This window comes from Crocuta crocuta, unplaced genomic scaffold, assembly GCF_008692635.1.
Source record: "Crocuta crocuta isolate KB4526 unplaced genomic scaffold, BGI_CrCroc_1.0 scaffold220, whole genome shotgun sequence".
Lineage (NCBI taxonomy): Eukaryota > Metazoa > Chordata > Mammalia > Carnivora > Hyaenidae > Crocuta > Crocuta crocuta.
Window position 1 is genome coordinate 367,599 of NW_027526949.1, and position 24,968 is coordinate 392,566.

The 24,968-nt window shown below is 34.2% G+C and overlaps 1 protein-coding gene and 1 pseudogene across 3 annotated transcripts in view; one reads left to right on the forward strand and one right to left on the reverse strand.

The window, feature by feature from the left end:
* Window positions 1-24,968, reverse strand: part of KCNT2 (potassium sodium-activated channel subfamily T member 2) — a 360,386-nt gene that overhangs the window by 275,243 nt on the left and 60,175 nt on the right. The gene's annotated exons all lie outside the window — the stretch shown is intronic.
* LOC144244078 (U6 spliceosomal RNA) lies at window positions 21,701-21,796 on the forward strand (annotated as a pseudogene).

Consider the following 24,968-nt stretch of genomic DNA (forward strand, 5'->3'; position numbering starts at 1 on the left):
ACCACTGAAAGCACAGTGATGTGCAAAGTTTTCTATTCTAAGGCATGACCTTTAATTAGATATAACTGCAAAAACTGCCAGATTGGATCCCTAGTGTGAGTGCTGTATAGTGACACAGAGGGAAGTATTGTAAATGAAATAACCACCCACTTTCTTCTTCCCATCACCTTGTGTCTGAGAAAGAAGTTACTCTAATCTACCTACTAATTTTCCCTATGCCTATTGTTTCCCTCCCCCAATTAATTCCAATTATGGTATCCAAGGTTCTACAAAAATTCAGAATGGGTTTAAGGGTGAATAAAGTTTGTCCTCACAGTTTCTTAAAGCCACATCAAACCTCTAGCTCCACTAAAGAGATATTACTCAGTTTGCTTGTAATTATTCGCCCAGTGCTTAGAATATAATGGATGTTCACCAGCATATAATGGATGTTCACTAATCTACATGGAATTAAAAATTACTCAGCAGTAGTTGCTTCTAACACCCCATTAGCATCCAAAGTTGACAACTATCAGCATGCAGAGGCTGGCAATCTGTGGCTACTGCCATCTGGCATCTATGCTGGGAAACAGAAACTCCCGAATAACCATGCTCCAAAAGGAAGAACACATTTGTTAATTTGAGAATGCACGCTTCTGATTTGCTATGGATGATACGAATACTCTGGCACACCATAATTCCTCTTTATTTCCTCAGTAAGATTAATTATCATACAAGTTATTGGCTTTTAAATCTGTGAGTCACTACTTTTCAATAAAAATATTCAGCTGGACTTTAAGAAAAATGAACAACCCTTAAAATGAACTAAGGTTTCCTTTGCCTTCCTTTTGAGATCTTGTCTTCTTTTCTTCAGGTCTCATCTCACTTGAACCTTGGTCCTCACCCAAGCTTTTGTTAAGTTACACACCTGTATTTTTGCTTAATGCACTCTATTCTTTTTACCACAGACTTATTACGATGTATGAGGATTGCCTTTTTAAAGGGTGTCTGTGTTTCAAATGGAGCTTAGAGATCAAATAACTGGTTCTATGCCATAGGACACAGAACACAGATATGTAAAAGGATGAAAAAAGATAACTGTTAAAAATCTATAATTACAAAATTGGCATATTTACATTTGGAAGTGTATACCCATACCCTCCTTGAGCAAAGTAGAAATAGCTTATCTTAGTGCTTTGCAGGAATAATGAGCAAAAATAAACTGAATTAGATAGGAAGCCACCAAGAGCCAGATGGAATGTATCATTAATAACATCAAACTAGAAGCTTCATCAAGAGTTGATCTGAGGGCATGTTTCTTGCTATCTGCCCCTCCAAAGCTGCTAGTAATAGCTTTGTTTGGCTCTAAAATTGTGAAGGCAGGAACTGTACCTATTTTGTTCATTTTGATTGTGTTTTCAGAACCTAACACAATAGCATATACACATATTTTTATATGTGTACTCAATATATTTGCTGAGTGTTAGATGAATTTTGTTAGATAAAAGTCAGCTTTTTGATCTTGTTATTTACACTCTTATCTGTCAAAATCATACTGTCAATTTTAAATCTGTTCTGAAGATTTTCATAATTTTCCATAATCCCTTCTTTATTCATTCTGATGTGGTGGTTTATTTGAAACTCCCATCTAGCAATTTCCTCCGACCTTTCCCCTCATAGTTCACCAAAGAAGGAAGCAACAGTATCATTATTTTCTTCTGTGTGGGAGAAAAGTATCATTGAAAAAAAAAATTCTTTTTCCTTTGTGATATTTTCAGAATAACTAAAGCACTTCACATAAATTACTGGCAAAATAAGGCTAAAATGTGTGCTGTGAACTTTTTCTTAAATATCTACTTAAAGATTTAAATAAGTACATGTGTAATATGTGAATATTAGTTTTTATTTAAACAATTAATCAATTTTATATCTATACCAAAAGATAAAATAATTGTTTCCATTTATTTAATTCTGTTGGAAATTTTTTCTTTTACATATTAATATATCATTAATTTTCAAAACTATCACTTTAGTGACTCTGCTAAGACATGCCTTTTAGAATCATAAAACTATCTGCCCCTGAAATGAAACATGTAAACTATCTCCTGGATCAAATAAGTCTGAATTTCAGACATCAGTTTATAAGAGAGGAAGCAACAATGAATATAATGCATCTCAAAAAAAAAAAAAAGAAACAAAGCCATAATAGATAACTTAGTGTATTCTAGAGATTCAACCTCTTGTCATGACCCATGTCTCTGGGTTAGGAAAACTGAAAAATATTTTTTAAAATACTACAGGAACATGGAGAAAATTCTAGGTCCTGGCTCCCCATCACTGTCCATATTTATGGAAAGAAACTATGAAGAGTCTGTTATAAAGCCTTTATAGTATTTTTGAGATGAAGATAACTTTACTAGCATCCACGACTATAGGAATAACTACAGAGTGATCTTCTAAAATGATCCCGAAGCTTGTCAGCAGAACTCTGAAGGCCGTCACCTCACATGCTGACCCCCAACATGAGGCCTTCTAAATATAAGGCTGTTAGGTTTTTCCTAGCAGCCATTCCACATTATAAAATAGGTGATAAACTCAAGGATACTAATAGTATGCAAACTTACCTAAAACTCTAGTATTCATGAAAATATGCATATTTCACTTACAACCATAAAAATTGAGCAAGCATTAACTTACCATTAACAAGAAAGGTGTTCCTTATAAATAGAAAGAAGTTGATATGAAATCAAACCTGACTATAAATATACCTCATGAGAATAACTGAGAATCAATTATAATGGAATTTTTCTCATTAATGCTAGAATCACATTTTCCCTATTTAAAGAAAAAAAAGAAATGCCAACAATACTTGCAGTTTTGTCTGACAATATACCACAGAATATAAAGATAAGATATAAATTATATTTAACCAATATGTTTATGCAGAAAGAATCTACACTTGGCAATTGCACTTCAAACCAGGTTTCACTTTCCTCATGCATATTTGAAAATTCTACATTTTTCTCTTATTAACTTGTTTGTAAATTCACTTCATGTTAATTCATGTCAACAAAAATTAAAAATTAATGTAAGTGAAAAAATTAATTTAATTGTCTGTAACTGAGTTATGAGTCTATTACATATAAAAGCTGAAAGATCATACATACACATTATGTACATTATTAATATAACATACAATAATATACATTATTATTAAAGGTGCCATCAGTTTCTGATGTACCTATACCACAACAATACTATAGTACGTGAGGAATCAGTAAAATCTGCAGAGTAATGAAGTTACTAAATCTTACATGTTTATGCTTTGAGTCTTAAAATTGCAGATACCTGAACTGACTATATTATTTGTTATGTGTTATCTCACTTAGCTCTCTGGTCTGCAACTGAGAAAAAGAATCTACTCGAAGTTTCATGTTAAGTCCAGAGAGGAAAATAAGCAAGTTTTTACCACAATTTCAAGAAAAGCTTCCACTGAATTTTAATGGTCAGACTGTGTCTCATACCTGCCTCTAAACTAAACACTAAAGTCAGGGGAGGAAGTTCTCTGGGTTAGCCTTGTTCATACTCTCCAGTCTCAAATTAGGGGGTTTGGATTACAGTTTGGGTAGAGGAGGACTAAAGCCCACAGACTGAGAATTAGGAATAGGAAAAATGAAGAATCGTTACCAAAAATAAACAAATCGATGCCTGTGGTATAAAATAACTAATATCCACTAAAAAGGCAATAAGATGTATGATATAATATAAAATATGATACGATGAGAGTATGACATTGTGTAAAATAATAAAGTTCATATTAAAGTAATATATTATTTATTTTCAGTGTTAATTAAGCAAGATCTTCATGGTTCTTTTTTTTCTTTTTTAATATTTATTTATTTTTGAGAGAGAGAGAAGGGGCAGAGAGAGGGAGACACAGAATCTGAAGCAGACTCCAGGCTCCCAGCTGTCAGCACAGAGACCAAAGCAGGGCTCGAACCCACGAACTGTGAGATCATGACCTGAGCCCAAGTCAGACACTTAGCTGACTGAGCCACCCAGGCACCCAATATCTTCATATCCTTGTTATCTTAAGTATCTTATACCACAAATAATAGTGAAAAATGGCATTAGAATTGCATTTGGACTTTTCTATACTGACACTATTAAATTTAATATTTTGAGTATCAGTCGAGGCAGTTTCTAGCTATCAAAATTTCATTTTACATATACCTCCAGCTATAAGTAGGGAGGACAACTAAATTAGATCTAATTTTGTGTTAAATAAACTGTCTCCTACCTTAGAAAAAATTAATTTAAATCAAATGCTAAGTTTTAACTTTTATAAATGAGGGTTTTATTATATACTCATCAGTTTTTCATCTTTTTTTTAAATTGTTGTGGCTAAAGAGTAAAAAAATGAGGGAAAAAAAGGTGGTCAAGAAAAGGTACCACGGTTTTGTAAGCCACATTAAGGAGTTTGAACTTGGACTTTAAACTAAAGGTAATGGGCAGTCATTTAAATAGAGAATTATTTGTTACGTCTGTAGTTTTCAATAGTTTCTATCAGCATAGAGATTGCATGATAGGGTCAAGATTAAATGTGAGAAGAACCACTAGTTTAGAAAAAGATGATGATGGGGCACCTGGGTGGCTCAGTCGGTTAAGCATCCGACTTTGGCTTAGGTCATGATCTCACGGTTCGTGGGTTCAAGCCCTGCAATGGGCTCTGTGTTGACGGCATGGAGCCTGGATAGGATTCTGTTTCCCTCTCTCTCTGCCCCTCCTCTGCTCACTCTCTATCTATCTATCTATCTATCTATCTATCTATCTATCTATCTATATTTATCTCAAAAATAAATGAACAATTTAAAAAAAGAAAAAGGAAGAAAAAATACAACAATCTATACTTGAGCCTACTCTGAAAAACATTTAATTAGCATCTACAGTGCATGATGAAGCTTTGGAAAAGATGAAAAATTGGCTAAATTTGTGGATTCATAAGATTATGACTAATACAAAGAAAAGTATAATGGACGACATTGTTCTAAGGCCAAAAGCCAAAGAAACTTATGGTCATGTTATCCAGGATAAAGAAAATTGAAACCTTTCTCAGTGTTTTATTATAAAAAAATACTGCATATATTTACTTATTTGGAATATATATATACACACTATATATATATATGGAATATATATACAAAAAATATATATATATTTGGAACACATACACACACATAAACAAGGTTATGTACTGGTCAGCTAATGAAAATATGACAAGAGACTACCAGGAACATAATCCTGTAACTATTTAGGAGCAACAGCCCTATATTCAGTATTTGTGGAGGTTTGACAGGCCCTAATTAGTACAAATAATAAGAATTGACTGTACGTGTGTATGTGCAAATTTATATAACTGTGAACAAATGTTCACTCACATATATGTATACATACTACATAAATACAGATATAATATGAAGTAATACTGTCTGACACTCGGTCAGAACCACCCTTGTAGTTTACTTGAATGATCCAGAGTATTCTTGACTATTCATCAGATGTTACCAACACAAAACACTGACTGTCTTCCACTTTTTTGTATTCCTCTCACTGTGTTGATTCTACAGTATATCCCTCAAAAGTTTCTGTTAAAGAAACAAAAGACCTTTTGAAATGGCAAATTATCTCTTACTCATTTTCATGGAGAAAGGTGGACATAATAGCATTTATGAGAGCTGTTTACTAGCTTCAGTAATTTCCCTTTTGTTATGAAAGTATAAGTATTACTACCATAAAGGCTTTAAGTTCACACATAGAAATGCATCATACCACCAAAAAGTTGGGGAAAATTACCTGAAATGTGTTCATAATTATTCACATGTAAATAACGACACTTTACTAGCAAAATAGGGTGACATCAAATCAATGATATTAATAATCTAACAAATTTCTTAAAAATGAGACCATTAACTTTACAACTTCAAGTACTTTAAAAGCTGCTTGAATTTCTTTTATGGGGAAGAATATTAATAGGAAACCATTATTCCACTTGTAAGTCAGCATGTGCTCTTTGAAAGTAGCATATAGTTCCAGCATATGATAGATATATGCTTAATTACTCAGGAAATTTCATTTAAATAAAGAATACAAAGTTACAGTTTGAAAAGTTCCATTAGTTTAAATAATTTAATGTGAAGTAAAGTTGCTGGTACATGTGAAGACACAGAATTCATATCAAGAAATATATAAAGCCTAAAGTTAAATTAATTTCTTACTTAATCTTCAGATGTTAAAACTATTTCCTAATTTGTATAGTTCAGTAGTTGACATGAAAACACCCAATGTGGGGATCAAGAAACTATTCAGGAAATCTGTTTTCCACTTTGCATCTTCAACAGTTACTTGGTTCAATCATTCCATCCTTTTTATGTGCAAAGCATTTAGTGGGAAATTGACAAATATAGGTAAAAATGAAATGAAAAGAGAAAACAACCCTTAATGACTAACATGAACATGACAAAAAATATTTTAACAGTGAAAATTTTCATTCCCCAAATGGACTCATATTGTATTCACCAATCATACCATTTTAATATATGCCTGCTATATGCTAGGCATATATTTTTAAAAATTTAATATTACAAAAATTATTTGAGCTAAGAATCATTTTCCTCATTATACAGATGAGATTGGTGAGGCTCAGGAAGTTCAGTATGTTGTCCAAGATTACATTGCTAGCAAGTCACGAAGCTGAGATCTAATAAAAGTGCAATGCTATAATGAAAATAAAATGGATTTTGAAGACTTACTGCCCAATTCCTTATAATTTCTCTCGTACAAACACTGGGTCATAACTCCTTCCACACAAGAAATTCTTCAGAGCTAAATTTTATTCATAGGTAGAAAACTGAAACTCAAAGTAAATAAACGATTTGAACTGAGGTACAGCTCCTTCATATTCAGTTACAGAGCAAGACCTAAGCACAAGTCTGGTTCTTAGATCATGGCTCTTGATAGTGTACCAAATTTCTCTGCCAGTTATCCCTTACTTTTAACTTACCAACTTTCTTAGCCTCAAATGGATTTTGATTAACTACCTGTAATAAGCAATTTTGAAAAGAAAACCACACGATAATGATCAATAATGGAATGGCAGCCACCATGTCACTAGTCTAATGATCCCATCATCACTTCTATGGGAGAATGGCCACTTCCAGGTAAAAAATTAAAAGCTTATGTTTTTTATGCCAGAATATCCTGTTTCATTTTCAAATAATTTTTCAATTTGTTTAGTACATCAGTGCTGTCATCACTGTATATCCACAGAAAGACAAATCCTTCAGATTTTGCATAAAATAATATTCTCTAGAGAGTTAGAATAAGATGTGGAATTACTCTGAACACACATTTTACACCCAATATTACAATCCTGGGTAGCCCCAAGTATTTACAAAGGCTGAAAAATGGTCTATAGATACCATTAATTTTATTATCCTTTGTTTTCCTCTGAGCACAACAGAAAACTCAAAGCTGCCATTACAACTGCAAAAACAAATCACCTATGAGCCTTTCCTCACATCTCTAAGTAACCAACTTTCTTTTCAATCAAGTATCAAACAGAAATGGCATACATTGACTTCTAATTTTCTAATGATATCCAAGCCAAAGAAAGTGTTATTGACTAAAGAGCCAAGAGGAAATGTAATAAATCTTTACTCATTATCGGTTATTACCCAAACACTTACTTTACCATAGTCCATTTAAGGAAAAAGCATTTTAGTTTTAAGTGTTGATCATAAAAAATATTATCATTAATGGAGTAGAGATTTATCTTCTGTGGGAGTTTCCTTCTTGCTGGCTCATGACTGCCTGTCGGTAATAAAAATTGGCTAGCACTTCCCCTGCTCATTAGGTAGAATTATTCCCTTGACTGGTGACATCAATGTATTTGTAACAACCCCATCTGCAAAGCTGGCAATCCAGCCTTAAATGTCCTGATAAAAGGAGCAGGAGTACGTCATGCATTTTGACAGAAAGCTATTGTACTTCATCAAAAACAGAAAAAGTCAGGCAGGATACAATTGTGCATTAGATTGCCCCATACCTTTCATGTTTACAACTATGCTATACAAAAATATCTAACTCTTGAACATGCACCTTAAATAATGTAACTGAATGGCTTTCTCTTAGAACAATTTTGGGCATGACACATTCAAAATACCTTCCATTTAAGTAATAATGTTAGAAAAAGGGTATTATGTAGAATTAGAGCATTTTGATAATGATTTAAGAGGGAAGTGTACTCAATCATATATACTCATATTATCCTAAGGTATAAACTCAATTGGGCATCTCAAAACTAAATTACTAAATTGAATATCACTAATGCTAAAGACAATTTTTGGAAATGTGTATCTCTGGTTGATCATTAAAGTAAATATATTTAAAACATGCAATATAAGCTCATTGAATCTATGGATTATTAAAAGTACTCTATTTTAGAGGACTAAATAAAAGCAAAGAGTGATAGCTTTATCTATGACAACAAACACATTCAAACATTTTCATTATTTGAACCCCTCAATGCTACAGCCTACCCTACGGTACCTTTTTCTTGATTCCGATATTGATGGCTGAAGTCGTGGAAAAGGCACAAATGTGGACCCGCAAGGAACTAGCTGTGGAGACATTATGATCTTCTGCTCAGGCAATTGTTCAAGAGAAAGAAATTTGTTTACAACCACAAACTCCTTTCATCCAGTCCCATGATCAAAGGATTTGAGTCTTTTGTTTTTACCATTATCTTGGAAAGATTTTATAGGACTTAAACATTTCAGCTCCAGCAGCTGATTCTAATTTCTTTAATGCTGTCTTGGACTCAGCATTGTTTGACAGACTATTAAGGAAATGTTGATGATGCAGGAAGACCAGTGTACTGGTTAACATGATTATTTTACAGAGCACTGTGCATTCCTTAATAGCAAGTAAGTTGTCACAATATTCCTCTCTGCTTCTTTCTAAAAATATTTTATTTGTCTTTATTTAGTCTCAGGATGTTTGGTGTTCAAAATATAGAGCACATCACTTGTGTCAGAAAATATAACCTAGTAAGCAAAATCAGATGTTAATTTTAAGGAAGGTCCATGATATTGAGACCATGTCTGCCAAACATGTGAGCCTTACAACCCAGAAAAATATGAGTGATCATAATTCAAGCAGCAAGGGCTTTCTACAATTAAAAAATGTATACAATCTGAATGTTAAATACCAAGAAGACACTGATGTTTCATCCACCCTAGGAAATGCCTGACATATTGAGGAACACAATAAATGTGGAAAAACATATAAAAAGTACAAGTCTCATTAAAAAGCAAAGAAAATGGTAGGAAGATATTGTAATCTGTATAAAAACAATGGTACACAACAGTATATAAACTTCTTTTGTTGCCTTACTCATCATAAACATTTTTGGAAGGCACCTAGGTGGCTCAGTCAGTTGAGCATCCAACTCCTGGTTTCAGGTCAAGTCATGATCTCCTGCTTTTGAGATTGAGCCCTACATCAGGCTCTGTGCTGGCAGTGCGAAGCCTGCTTAGGATTCTCTCTCGTTCCCTCTCTGCCCCTCCTCTGCTCACACACACTCTCTCTCAAAATAAATAAATAAACTTTAAAAAAAACATTTTTGTAGCCTTATTCATGACAATCTTATTCTGATTGGGAAAAATCAAAGCAATGTAATTGCCTAATAATAGAAAATCAGATATTTCTTGGTGCATTAATTGTATGGAACAGTATACCATCACAAATGATAGAAAGCTATTTTGATATACTATTAAGTGAAAACCCAATGAGTAAACAAACAAATAAACAAACAAAAACAGTTGCCAAATACTATTGTGGTTTGGCCCTGCTTGGGTAAACTCCATACATTGAAACATAGGGGGAACAAACTGAAGTGTTACACATCAGATTAGCAGCATTTTGCGAATTTATAAAATTTGTGAAATTATGGGGGTTTTTTGAGGTTTCTGGTGATTATTGTTAATCAGTATTCTCTAACTCTGCCATAATGACCATGTATTTTTATGTAATAAAAATAAAACATTAACAAAATAAGATCCCCCATTTGTGCCAAGTAGCATCACTATGACAAAGTTTAACCATCATTTTATTTCCTAAAATGCTTATCCCTTCAAAATCAGTTCCTGAATGTCATTTAAAAAGATCCAAAAAGCTGCTCTCTGGTGACATTAGGTCATTTCAAAATACGTCATGCTTGAAATCACATCATACTCAGAGACAGAAGTGAAAGACTCTTGTCTTAACTTCAACTTACTAATTAGTTCACCCAATTAGACTTCCGCCTCTTGCCTACTTACCAGGGTTATTTGTGAGGTTCAAAACAAGAACTTTAAAAGACCAAATATTTACTGTAAATAAAGATTTTATGGAACATAAACTTGACCTTCACCACCCAGGAATCAAAAACCATATTATCTAATATTCTCATAACTTTTATGCTTAGGAAGAGTCGGGGTGGGGGGTGCTCCTTCCATTCTTTCAAATACAATGTGTAGATTTTGATGTTTAGAGCTTAGGGGGAGTTTTCTTTTACTCAACTGAACTGAGCTCCATTCTTTTCTCCCAGTCTCATCAGGGAAAATATATCCTCATAGCTCTCAGAACAGAATCCCCAAGCATACTTCCAGAAGTACAAGTTGCCACCTGGAGATTGTAATGTTAAGGAACATGTACAAACCTCACAGCCACACAACTTGCATTTAAACCCAACAATAAGACTGTCTGGCTGTGGAACTTTGAAGGCACCCAGGGTATTTCACTGTTCTGAGATCCACAATTTCCTGTAGGTGGTAAAATGGGGGTGATAATTCCAACTTTCCAATATTAATGGGAATGCACACAAAATACCTAGTGTAAAATCGGTACAGAGAACACTCTCAATTAATGTTTTCTTTCTCACACAATTAGTAACCTGGTATTCTTATGATAACCATTATTATTACATGAGTGTCATAAAATTTCACCCCAAAGCAAACAGACATTTCAGTAAGCTTCAAAGTATCACTGAGAAATGGAGATTTGTGATGAGTTTACTGAAATAACAAAAACAATTTAAGAGCCCAGTGATCATTTCAACAGGATCTCTAGTGGGTCTGTACTAGTCTCTTTCAGGAAATAATCAGAGATGTCTTTATTTCAGCAATGGCTGCTGGTAGAAGTGAGACTATGAAGGCTGAAGTAGTATCTCCCAGTGTTTGGAAGCTCTATAAAGTGGTAACTGGGAGTACAGGGATTGGCTTATCTGTGCATTAACTTTCTTGCTCTGATTATGCCTAGTTGTCAAGAAACCCAGATTGGTCACAAGATACAAAAATTAATTACAGAAATCTGTTGCACTTCTACATACCAATAATAAAGTAGCAGAAAGAGAAATCAAGGAATCAATCCCATTTACAATTGCACCCAAAACCATAAGATACTGAAGAATAAACCTAACCAAGAAAGTAAAAAGATCTGTACTCTGAAAACTATAAATACTGGTGAAAGAAACTGAAAATGACACAAAGAAATGGAAAAACATTCCATGCTCACAGATTGAAAAGGCAAATATTATTAAAATATCTGTACTACTCAAAACAATCTACACGTTCAATGCAATCCCTCTCAAAATACCACCAGCATTTTTCAGAGCTAGAACAATCTTAAAATTTGTATGGAACCACAAAACACACTGAATAGCCAAAGCAATCTTGAAAATGAAAAGCAAACCTGGAGGCATCATGAATCTGGGCTTCAAGTTACATTACAAAGCTGTAGTGATCAAGACAGTATAGTACTGGCACAAAAACAGACACATAGATCACTGGAACAGAATAGAGAACCGAGTTATGAACCCACAACTATATGGGCAACTGATCCTCAACAAAGCAGTAAAGAATATCCAATGGGAAAAAAAGACAGTCTCCTCAAAAAATGATGGGAAAATTGGACAGCAATATGAAAAAGAAACTGGACCACTTTCTTACACCATACACAATAATAAATTCAAAATGGATAAAAGACCTAATGTGAGACAGAAAACCATCAAAATCCTAGAGGAAAACACAGTAACCTCTTTGACGTGGGTAATAGGAATTTCTTACTAGATATGTCTCCTGAAGCAAGGGAAATGAAAGCAAAAATAAACTATTGGGACTTCATCAAAATAAAAAGCTTCTGCACAGAAAAGGAAACAATCTACAAAACCAAAAGGCAGAGCTCCTGGGTGTCTCAGTCGGTTAAGCACCTGACTTCTGCTCAGGTCATGATCTCAAGGTTCACAAGTTCAAGCCCCGCATCAGGCTATGTGCTGACATGTCAGAGCCTGGATCCTGCTTCAGATTCTGTGTCTCCCTCTCTCTCTGACCCTCCCCCACTCACACTCTGTCTCTCTCTCTCTCACTCAATTATTATAAACACTTTTTAAAAAAAAGACAATCTATGCAATAGGAGAAGATATATGCAGATGCCATACCTTATAAAGGGTTAGTATCCTAAATATATAAAGAACTTATCAAACTCAACACCCTAAAAACAAATAATCCAGTTAAAAACTGGGCAGAAGACATGAATAGATATTTTTCTAAGGAAAATATGCAGATGGCCAACAGACACATGAAAAGATGTTCAATATCACTGATCATCAAAGAAATACAAATCAAAACTACAATGCAATATCACCTCACACCTGTTAGAGTTGCTAAAATCAACAACATAAGAAACAACAGGCATTGGCAAGGATATGGAGAAAGGGGAACTCTTTTGCACTGTTGATAGGAATGCAAACTGGTGCAGCCACTCTGGAAAACAGTATGGAGGGTTCTCAAAATGTTAAAAATAGAACTACCCTATGACTCAGCCATTGCACTAGTAGGTATTTGCCCAAAGAAGACAAAAATACATATTTGAAGAGATACATGCACCCCAGTATCTATAGCATCATTATCAACAATAGCCAAAGTACAGAAACAGCTCAAGTGCCCAATGACTGAAGAATGAATAAAGATGTGATATATATACAATGTAATGTTACTCAGACATAAAAAAGAATGAAATCTTGCCATTTACAATGATGTGGATTGAGCCAGAGTGTAGTAGGCTAAGCAAAATAAGTCAGTCAGAGAAAAGCAAATACCATATGATTTCACTCATATGTGGAATTTAAGAAACAAAACAGATGAACATAGGGGAATTAAAGAAAGAGAGAAGCAAATGAAGAAACAGATTCTTATTTATAGAGAACAAACTGAAGGTTACTGGGCAGGAGGATAGGTTAAATAGGTGATGGGTGTTAAGGAGAGCACTTGTTATGATGAGCACTGGGTGTTGTATGTAAGTGATGAATCACTAACTTCTGCACCTGAAACTAACATTACACTGTACATTAACTAAATGGAATTTAAATTAAAACTTGAAAGAAAAAGAAAAAGAAAAAAAGAAACTCAAATTTGTGGTTCAGCTTCCTTTGCTTAAGACTGCAGAGTAAAGTGCGTTTTTTCAGTAAACAAGTCTTCATTAGTCTTTTTTCCCCTCTTGGTAAAGGGATACCCTATCACATGTGCCCATTTATTTATTCCACAGTGATTACAAATTAGGATCAACAGAAATAATATTCTGATTTAAAACTTTAGTCCATAAAACATCCTTTTAGAACATCAGAGTTTGGGCTAACAGTGCATGCTGCCAGGAACAGCTCATTCTGACTCTGAATAGTATCATAAATACCAGCAGTAGCCAAGCAAAAAACAGGGATAAGTAGTTGATTGGTAGTTTCCATGTAATGTATTTGGACATCATTTGAGTTTCCAGGACTAACATCAACACTACCATTCAACAGCTAAGTTCATTTTTAAACTTAACATCCTGGAACTCTTTTAACATTTCCAAGCTCAAACTTGGAACATGAGTTGTATTAACCAGAAGAGAAGGAAACTGTTAAAATAAATAAGAGAAAAGACATATATAATCCTTGAGACCATATGTTTCTTATTTCATCACTGAATTTTCATCATATCTAGCATAACTCCATGTACATATTTATTAAATGAAATAAAAAGGAAAAAAGTAGAGAAATTGCGACTCTATTGCAATCTTCAATAATTTATCAACAAGAACATGCTTTTTAATGTATTTAACAATTCTCTGTGTCTGAGCCAAAGTCAGTTTCTTGCACTATCTGAACTTTTACACGTTAAAGTGATATTATAGGATAATCTTCCACCCTATTAATTTGCTTTGATGAATAATCAAGTTATTGGGATCTTCTTATAAACCAAGACTTAAAACCATATGATTTATAACAGAAAGCACTGCAATGAAACAAAGGGGCTCAGACAGTTTACTTTTTCCCTTTCATCTGAGAAACACGGTTTCGTCCCACATATATTCTGATCATTCAAAATTTACCCTTCGCAAGTAGCAATTCAAAAGCAAAGGAAATTCTCAATAAGCGACATACACAGAGACCTCTGTTGGGTCACATTATATTTCCATTCTTTTTCTGGGCAAACCAAAGATTATATAAATGATGTCAATGTATCAATAGAATGTGTTTGTCAAGTTAGTGACAAAAGGGATTATCAAGGATATCACAATCCAACTTAGGTATTTCTTACACCTGTTAATATCTTCTAAAGCACAAGGTTTCCATTCTGATGCTAACAGAATAGTATAAGAAAAGTTACTGATGTAGTGAAGCTCTCTTTCAATGTTTAATAGTTATTGGCCTTTTCAGAACTCTACATATTAATAAGAAAATTATCCCTCATCTACAAGAGATCATGACCCTCATTTCTCTGTGAATATGTCTTCATATCTTATAACTATAAATCATTTAGAAAGAGAAATATTTTGTGGTGCCTGGGTAGTTCAGTCGACTGAGCATCTGACTCTTGATTTCTGCTCAGGTCATAATCTCAGGGTTGTGGGATCAAACTGTCATCAGGTTCCACACTGAGCATGAATTCGTAGCATTAATTCACTAGCACTCTTGTAAACCAAAATACAAGAACTCAAGTTCTTCTATCTTCAGAGATGTTCGATCGCCCAACTACAAAATGACATTGAATAGTTTCTTCCCATATCAGAAATCTAGCATTTCTTTAAATTGATTCATGTGGGAAGAAAGTCTCAGCTTGGTTACAAAGGCATTATTCATTCATTGAATAGTTTTTATCTCTTCTATTCTTCTACTGGGCATCATGTATAAAACAGTGAACAAAAGAAAAATATACTCTGTTCTCACAAAGCTTGTATATCAGTCAAAGAAAAAAAATGAACAAACATAGCAATAAATGTTCAATTACAAATTGGAATAATTTGTATTCCATGAATACATAGTCCAAGACACTGAAAGAGTAGATAGAGTCAATGTGAAGCACCAATGGCCCCTCCAGTTATACCATATTGTTTGAGCCAAGGGACTTGCTTCTTATAGGTAGTCAGCCCAAAAATAATTTTATTAATTAAAAGCTGGCTTTCATTTGCAGTTTGAAATGTGTGATATCTGTCATTAAAGCCCAGTATTTTTTCACTCAGTGGACAAAAGCTTGGAATATGATGGACGGTGTAAAAGAAGAGAGAATTTTTTTTACCTAAGATCAATATTACACTATCTCAGAAAACCACAATTTGCAAAGATTGCCTCCCAGTCAATGAGCATCCACAACACAATGTTGAGTGCCTCCGTACATTTATACTTTAAAGGAAATCATAAATAGAGAAAATCATAAATTGTTCTATGGAGTAAACTGATTTCCTACAAGATTATCAGGGACATTGTCTCTGCATTCCAAGCACACAACTGGCTAGGTACATTTCTTTAAACTTTCTCATTTTGAAATCCTGCTCTAGGCAATAAATATGTGCAAGCCACAGAATTATTATTAACATAGTATTTGCTAGACTTGGGAGACTAATTATTTGAGCTGATACAGAAATGTCTATGTTCTGAGATTATTCTCAGATGAAGAATAAGAAGGAAATGGGGAAACCAAGAAAAGCTGTTGAAAACTAAATTAACACTAAGTAAAAAAAAAAAAACATATTAAAAGGAGGCTTCCATCTTAGCATTTAAAATTTCTTAAGAAAAAAAAATTGTAGCCTGCTTCTTAGGTGTTTGATTAAAAGGTAAAAACTGGAGATGAAACAAAATCAGTATTCATAGTATCTACATTTTTATCATTATATATTAAATAAATCTTAAAGTCCACTACAAGATAAAGCAGACTGCTTTACAGAACAGACACAACTTCACTGATTTCTCTATGCTGGATCCACTCAATGGAAGAGATGAACTGTCAACCTTCCCAATAATGGTGAATTCTTATAATTCTGCTACTGGAGATTAGTTACAACATGGACTACACAATACATGGTATTCTAAGTCACAAACCTGCCTTTTCCCTATTTCTGAGTCCATTGTTACATAAGCAAAATTCTGATTATAATTTCCCTTTCTACTCATATGAGTTTAATGTGAAAAAAGTCACTACCTTAATAATATGGCTTCTATCTCAGCCATACTTTTGTTAGCTAAACATGAAGCAGTTGATTTGAAACTGCACTGTTCTGGATGTCCCCTCAAAATCAGATGCTTTTGAAGAGAGTCTGAGACACTAAACCATGAGCCTAATCTAGGTAAGGCCACTGTGATGTGTTCCCCAAATGGCCAACCACTATTTCATTTTTCCTCTGTTTGACTTTATATCTGAAATTTCAAAGCATAAAATTCCAATTTTTCAATTGTTATGTATTTGTAAAAGTATTAGGATACTAGCAATACTCATTTAAAGGTAGTATCTGTCACACTTTGGAAATTGGAAAGCCAGAGATGCCTCAATCAGTTAATGACAATTCCAATTAAAAGTGACAATTGAGGGGCACCTGGGTGACTTCCGACTTTGGCTCAGGTCATGATCTCATCGTTTGTGGGTTCAAGCCCCGCATCAGGCTCTGTCCTGACAGCTCAGAGCCTGGAGCCTCCTTCAAGATTCTGTGTCTCCCTCTCACTCTATCCCACCCCTGCTGGCTCTCTCTCTCTCAAAAATAAATAAAAACACTTTTAAAAATGACAATTGAAGGCCACTCTAACAAATATTTGAGAGAATTTTTAATACAATTTATCGCATTTGGGCTCTCAAAAAAAAAACCCTCAAAAAATTGTTTCTGAATCATGCTCACCTTCTTTCTGTATTCTTATAACCTTGGTTATGTTGGCATCACTACTTTATTGGTCAAAGGTGTTATATGTAATACAAGTGATAGGTAATTATGTTCAAAGGGAATCTTAACCTGAAGTATCAGTGACTGTACATAATATCAAGCCATATTAAAATTCGGTTTTACTATATTGTAAGATTCAATTTTCAGTGGACCATTTGACTATATTGATTATTCTTAAAAGTTCCTAACTTCTGCTTATCATCATAGTACCTACCAGATAGTTGAAAATTTAACTTTAAATGTATTAAGAGGACTAGAGTGTGAGAAATAAAGTATGTACTTCCATGAAATGTATCCCTATTTGAATGAAAAATAAATAAGTGGATTTGTACCTCTTAATCCCTTTCATCCAGTAAAAGGTATAAACTTCCAATTATAAAATAAATCACAGGGATAAAAAGTACAACATAGGAAATACAGACAATAATATTGTAATAATTTTGTACGGTGACAGATGGTAACTACACTTACTGTGGTGAGCATATCATAATGTATATAATTGTTGAATCACTATGTTGTACAATTGAAACTACTATGAGGGGTATTTTTTCCCTTCATTTATCTCGGTGGTCATTAAGCAATGGTTAAAACTTTTATCAATAAAACAAAATGCAATGGCATGATCTCAGTATTAGCTTCTGCCTTAAACTTTGGAGACAGATATGAAATAAGTCATTTTCTCTGAAATTTACAGGTCAGTTGGTGAATCTTCTCATGATTAGCCTTTAAATAATCATTAAAATTTAAAAAATGGTCAGATCTCTAAAGCTCTATGACTTGGAACCAGTAATGCAATTATTTAATCACAGAAAGCTCCTGTAGACCAGAGATTAACCCACAAATCCCTAAAAGGCTTCCAAAATGTATATTTCCCAGAGCTAAAGAGAAAATGTTTTATGGCATAGCAGATGACTGTAGAAGGTCCCAACCACCCAATTAATTAACATATTTCAAGCTATTAGTGCAAACTTAAAATTTAACCTTTTCCAAACAGGTGATACTGGTTACAATGGCATGCTGCTTAACTTTTGCTTTTACTTTAACAATCCTGCTCAAATACTTTAATAAATCCTTACATATTTTGAAATAATCTCTGTGAAATAAATCCATATCTATCCAAAAAAAGTACATTTAAATTTAAAGAATAATAAAGTGAACTAAAATGTGTTTTCTATTTTGAATTCGATTTTGAAAGGTAGCAAATTTTACTATCAACATTGTGACTGTAATACAATATTGTTACTGAATAAAAGGATGACTTCTAATTGGTTTTAAGTACAGAAAAAGAACATGTACTTTAACATATTTCATAATCTCCACATAAAAGCACTTTATTCTTCCTTTAGCCATTGTGAAAAACAATCTCCCAGTATTGGTGTGTCATCAAATGTTCTGAACATCTGAGGACTCCAGAGGAAATGGACTGAAATTGCAAAATTAAAAATCGAATTATACATATAACTGCAAGTCAGGGACCATATTTGAAGAAGAAATTACTCTGTGTTTCAAACTCCATTTGCCAATTCCCCTTAAAAGGAAGCTAGGTAAAGCAAAATCACTCAGGTGAAAATTATGTAATGAAAATAAATATGAATTCAATTTTTCTGTTTATATCCTTGAGAAAATAACAGCACTGAATGTCAATCAACAAATAAAAAACAACAAAACTATAAACACCTAAATATAAGCACAGTACTGTGCTAAGTAGAAGAAGCACTTTTATGTGGCTGAAAAATAGTTGATCAATTCTATAAACATGGGAGTCTGATAAACATCTGTTAAATACCAGTCTACCTCTTAGCAAGAATATAACCTTGGAAATGTTACTAATCCCCTTCTTCTTCATTACTTTCATCTATAAAACAGAAATATGAATATCTACTTCAGAGTTGGTGACTGGATTAACTGAAATAAAATACAAAACAGTGTCCAGCACTGAACCATCACTCAATGATTGTTATATCTTCTTCCCTAACCAATACACTGAATTGGATATATAAGACCAAAAAATTAAGATACTTAATGATCAGTATTTTAAATATATGTAAGAAAAAAATAATTAGAAATGAAATGAATTGTATTAGAACCTAACAACATCATCCTGAACCACATCAGGAGTCAGCGAAGAATAGCTGGGAAGCCAAATCCTTCCCACTACTTCTTATTTTACAACCTGTGAACTCAGATGGATTTTATATTTTTATTTTTATTTATTTTTTTTTTACAAATAGTTTATTGTCAAATTAGTTTCCACATAACACTCAGTGCTCATCCCCACAAGTGCCCTCCTCCATGCCCATCCCCCCTCCCCCCCACATCCATCAGTCCTCAGTTTTTGTCAGCATTCAAGAGTCTCTCATGGTTTGCCTCTCTCCCTTTCCCCCACCATTTCCGCCCTTCTTCTCCCCCTTGTTCCTCCGTCAAGTTCCTCCTAATCCTCCTATACGTGCAAACATATGATATTTGTCCTTCTCTGCCTGACTTATTTCGCTCAGCATAACACCCTCAAGGTCCATCCATGTTGCTACACATGGCCAGATTTCATTGTTTCTCATTGCCATGTAGTATTCCATGGTATAGATAAACCACATCTTCTTGATCCATTCATCTGTTGATGGACACTTAGGCTCTTTCCATGTTTTAGCTATTGTGGAGAGTGCTGCTATGAACATTGGGGTACATGTGCTCCTATGCCTCAGCATTTCTGTATCCCTTGGGTAAATTCCTAGCAGTGCTATTGCTGGGTCATAGGGGAGTTCTATTGTTAGTTTCCTGAGGAACCTCCACACTGTTTTCCAGAGGGGCTGTACCAGTTTACATTCCCACCAACAGTGTAGGAGGGTGCCCGTTTCTCCACATCCTCGCCAGCATCTAGAGTTCTCTGATTTGCTCATTTTAGCCACTCTGACTGGCGTGAGGTGGTATCTCAGTGTGGTTTTGATTTGTATTTCCCTGATGAGGAGGGATGCTGGGATTTTATATTTTTAAATAGCTGGAAATAAATCCATAGAAGAAGAATATTTCACGGCATGTGAAAATTTTATGGAAAGCAAATTTCAATGTCCATAAATAAAGCTTTATTCAAGCTCAAACATGTTTATTCATCTACATACTGTCTATGGATGCTTTTAAATTACAACAGCAGAGTTAGATAGTTGTAGAAGACACATTATAGCCTCCAGGGCTTAAAATAATTGCTATCTGATGCTTTACATAGGAAAAATTTGCTGATCTCTGCTCTAGTGAGGAAGATAGACTATTTTCTGTAAAGACCTATTTTGTTACATTTTCACGGCACTTTAAGAGACTCACAATTTGGTTACAGAGGATTTATTTTAATTGTCTGATAATACACTCTCAAATAATCCATGTTATGAGATGAAATGATGTTATGAAACTAAAAATAATGTTTATTGATTGGGGGTGCAGATGAAAACTAGCTTGAGGACAAGATTTGGAGAAAGACTTTTCACTACATTCTTATACCGTTATTGATTACTAATATATGTAAATATGCTACCTATTCAAATATTAAAGAAATATGTTTATTTTTAAAGATGAGGTCATTCAATGCTTTAAGCACGTCATTTCCTCTGTTCAACTGAAAAAAATATGTGAATAATTTAATTTACAAAAGGAAGAAATATAAAAGAACATTCATAATTTTAAAATCATGAGTTAAACGGTTTAACTAAGTCATTTAACTGAGCTAAAATCTGCCTAACTCATTAAGAGAACACAAATTTCTAAAGCGAACTTTCTGTTTAATCAGAATTTCTTAATTACTTTCTATGTATTGACCCAAATATGCATTACTCTCCCACAGACAAAGCCACAAAATGACATCAAGTCTTTTCAAGACAAGAAAGTGGAGGAACCTGATGGCATTTATGAATATAAAACTTCAGAAATCACTGATTGCAGTAAACACTTAGACATTTTTATAGAACTCTGATTTGCCAAATGAGAAGGACTAGATAAAGGAGCTGGAGCTATATTATCAGTCCAGGATATCTGAAGTAGTTAGAGGGAACCAATCCCAGGACAACTCTACAATACTCTCTTCTTACATGATTTCCTTTCTGAGTTCACCAACCTGTTCCAAGAAACAAGAGGCCAGAACAAGTAACTCACTGGAAAAAGAATATTGAACACTTCCATGGAACTTACAGGTTGGGAGGTATTTTTAAGTCTATTTCATTCCCTCAACCATTCAATAAAAACATATAAATTTATTCAGTGCCCACTATGGATAAAATGCCAAGGGTGGCACTGGAGAAGCAGCAATGAACAAAAAAAAAGTCATGATCTTCCTCACAAGGACAATTAAGCAAGAGGTTCTGTTACAGGATGATGAGGCACTGCCAGTACAGGTGTTAAGAAACAGAAGTGAAGAAAACATGAGGAAGGGGGATTTGACCTGTTCCAGAATTCAACAATGCTCACTTTGGCAGCACATACACTAAAAGTGAGACAATACAGAGAAGAGCTGCATGGCCCCTGTGGAAGAATGAAAGAGGTCAGTAAAGCTTTCACTGAGAAAAATAATGAGGGAACAGAGATCTGAAGGGTAAGAGCCACCTAGAGAAAAAGTTAGTGGAACATCGAGAAGCAGAAAATGTTCAAGGCAAAGTGAAAAACAAACATACTTTGAGATATTTTACAAGAAGCTATAAATAGATAATGTAATTATTTAGCAAATATGAAGGCAAAACACTAACTTTAAATATAGTTGTAGTGGTCTTGAAAACTGTTGACTTCCAATTCTTCAAGGGAATTCACTAGACTCAAGCTACATACATAAGAAATTTAGCTCATGATTTAATTTGTAGCTTCCAAACAATTATATTTGATATGTAGATAATTACCCATCTGTCTCTTGGCAATATCTTAGAGAATTAACATTTTAACATACTGCAATTGTGAGGATTCTAAAATCAGAAGACTAAAGTTTAATCCCAGTAAAAGGCCTTGTACCTCTCATGAGGTATTAGCAATCGGAAGCCTCTTCCTGTATAACCGCAAAACTATAAATTTTATCAGGCTGAATAGCAAAAGTCAAAAATCACATTTACTACCATCTTAATACCTTCAAAGAAAAATCTGTGAAGGTAGAAATATAAAAAGAAAATATTGGGAGGTAAAAGGAGTTCAAATATGAAACTTAATTTTTAAAAATGTACACTATAATCTCTAACTTGTAATTTATCTTTGAAGAATCATCCCATGTTGTTAAAATGGACATCTGCTAAAATTTTCTGGATGGTTCCTACTGAATGAAGTTGGTGACATTTCATAATGTAAAAATCAGACTTGTTACATGAGTATCAGAATGGCCAAAATAATAAGATTTCATCACCAAATGCTGGGACAGTGTGGAAAACTGAATTACTCATACATTGCTGATGGGAAAGTTTGGCTATTTCTTTAAAAACTAAACATGCAACTACTATATAACCCAACAATTGCACTCTTAGGCATTAATGTCAGAGAAATAAAAATTTGTTTACACAAAAACCTGCACACAAATAAATGTTCATTGCAGACAATCTGTAACAACTCAAAGCTGGAAACAACCCAGATGCCTTTAATGGGTGAATGGTTGAATAAACTGTGATACATCTATACCATGGAATACTACTCTGGAGTAAAAGGACTATTCATACATGGAACACCACACATGAATCTCTAAAACAACCTAAATGTCCAAGAAAGGTCACTGTCTTGAAAAGTTACAGTATGTCCACACAAGAGATCACATTGATAATTTTTAAAAAGGGAGAAACTGAAGCCCTGTTATGGAACTATCCCCAAGACTTCTTATAAGGTGAGGGGTGCCTGGGTGGCTCAGTGGGTTAAGCTTCCGACTTCAGCTCAGGTTATGATCTCATAGCTCATGAGTACAAGCCCCAAGTAGGGCTCTGTGCTGACAGCTCACAGCCTGAAGCCTGCTTAGATTCTGTGTCTCCCTCTTTCTCTGCCCCTCTCCTGCTCATGCTCTGTCTCTCAAAAATAAATAAACATTAAAAAGTATTTAAAAAATTTTTTAAAGCATAAGACTCAATTTTAGCTCAGGTCATGGTCTTGCAACTTATGAGTTTGAGCCCCACATTGGGATCTGTGCTGACAGTGCCGAGCCTGCTCTGGATTCTCTCTCTCTCTCCTTCTCGCTCTCTGTCTTCCCCACTCTCTCACTCAAAATAAACTTAAAAGAAAGAAATAAAGTGAAAGGAGAAATGGGCTATACAGACTATATAGTCACTATCATTTATATAAATATAAAATATACATACATCCACATATTTCCTTCCAAGCTTATAGAATGTTTCGTGAAGCGTATACCAGAAACAGAAGACAAGCTAAACCAATTGCCTTTGGAAAGGCAAACAGGGTGGAGGCAGAGACATGAGGCAATTTTCACTCAATTCCTTCTGTTCCCATTAGTTGAAACCATGTAACTATATTACCTATTTTAAAAAATATGTTTTTTAAATAAAACATATAGGTATTTCAGCTTTTAATAACTCTCTTCCAAAAGTAACAGAAAGGTTTTAATGTACATGTGGTTCCAATTAGAAAGGTGAAAAGGGTAACGTGAGAAATTTTAGGTTTCGAAGTTGGAAATAAATTTGCGTAATATGCCTCCGGTCTGGAAGAGAATTGCTGGGTGTCAGAAATACTCCAGTGGTTTGAGCATTTTCTTTGATATGATTCCATATTCTCACTGAGCAGGCTTTTCATCCTAATTTGTTTTCAGACAGAGTTCACTGGAAAAAGAAAGCCCTGAGTAGCATTAAGGCACATTGGCAGGCTTGGCACTTTTCCTGTCTCATTATACATGATCAAATTTGTTTTGTAATACAAATAATGTCTCCTGTGAGACTAAGCAGTGTGACTTTTCTCAGGATGTGAACAGTTGAGAAAAAACTTTGGAATAATAACTGACTTCACAAAAATAAGAATATTGGGTTTACAACTAGTTTATGAAATGTTTTTCTGGCCAGGAAAAGACGGAAAAAAATAATTCTCATTCTTAGCATGTAATTCTTTAAAAATAAGACCAGTGGACTTTTCAGAAGTCAGCAGGTTTGGAAAACAGAATTTGGTTGAAATGTGTTTATACTTTATCCATGCATGCAAAAAGCTACCAACAGAAATTACAACTCCTTTGAATTATGAAAGGTTTCCCACAGCCTTAATCCCAAAATCAACCATTAAAAAAGTATCCAAGTTTAGATTTTTACTACTGCAAGAAGTATTTGGAAATGAAAAAAGACCTTGGGAAGTTAAGCAGGATATAACTATGCAGTGACTACAAATTTTAAAAGACAACTAGAAAAGAATAAAACCACCTCTACCCACTAAACTCCAATTTTCACCACCACCATGAAATGAACCACCTGAGTTGAGAAGAGGGAACACCATCAACAGGAATACAGACACAGCACAAAGGAGAGTGAGCAAGGTCACGACCTTAGGGAAACAGGGTCAAGTTAGAGAGATTGCTAAGCCTCCACAACAAGACTGAATGATGGGTGACCAAAGAGAAACCTGGAAGTAAGACTGCACTCCCCTTGGCCTTTTCTATGACTTTATTGTGATATAATTCATATAGCATAAAATTTATCTATTTAAAGTATACAATTCAATGGTTTTTAGTATATTCACAGAGTTGTGCAAACCTATTTTTAGAATATTTTCAGTCC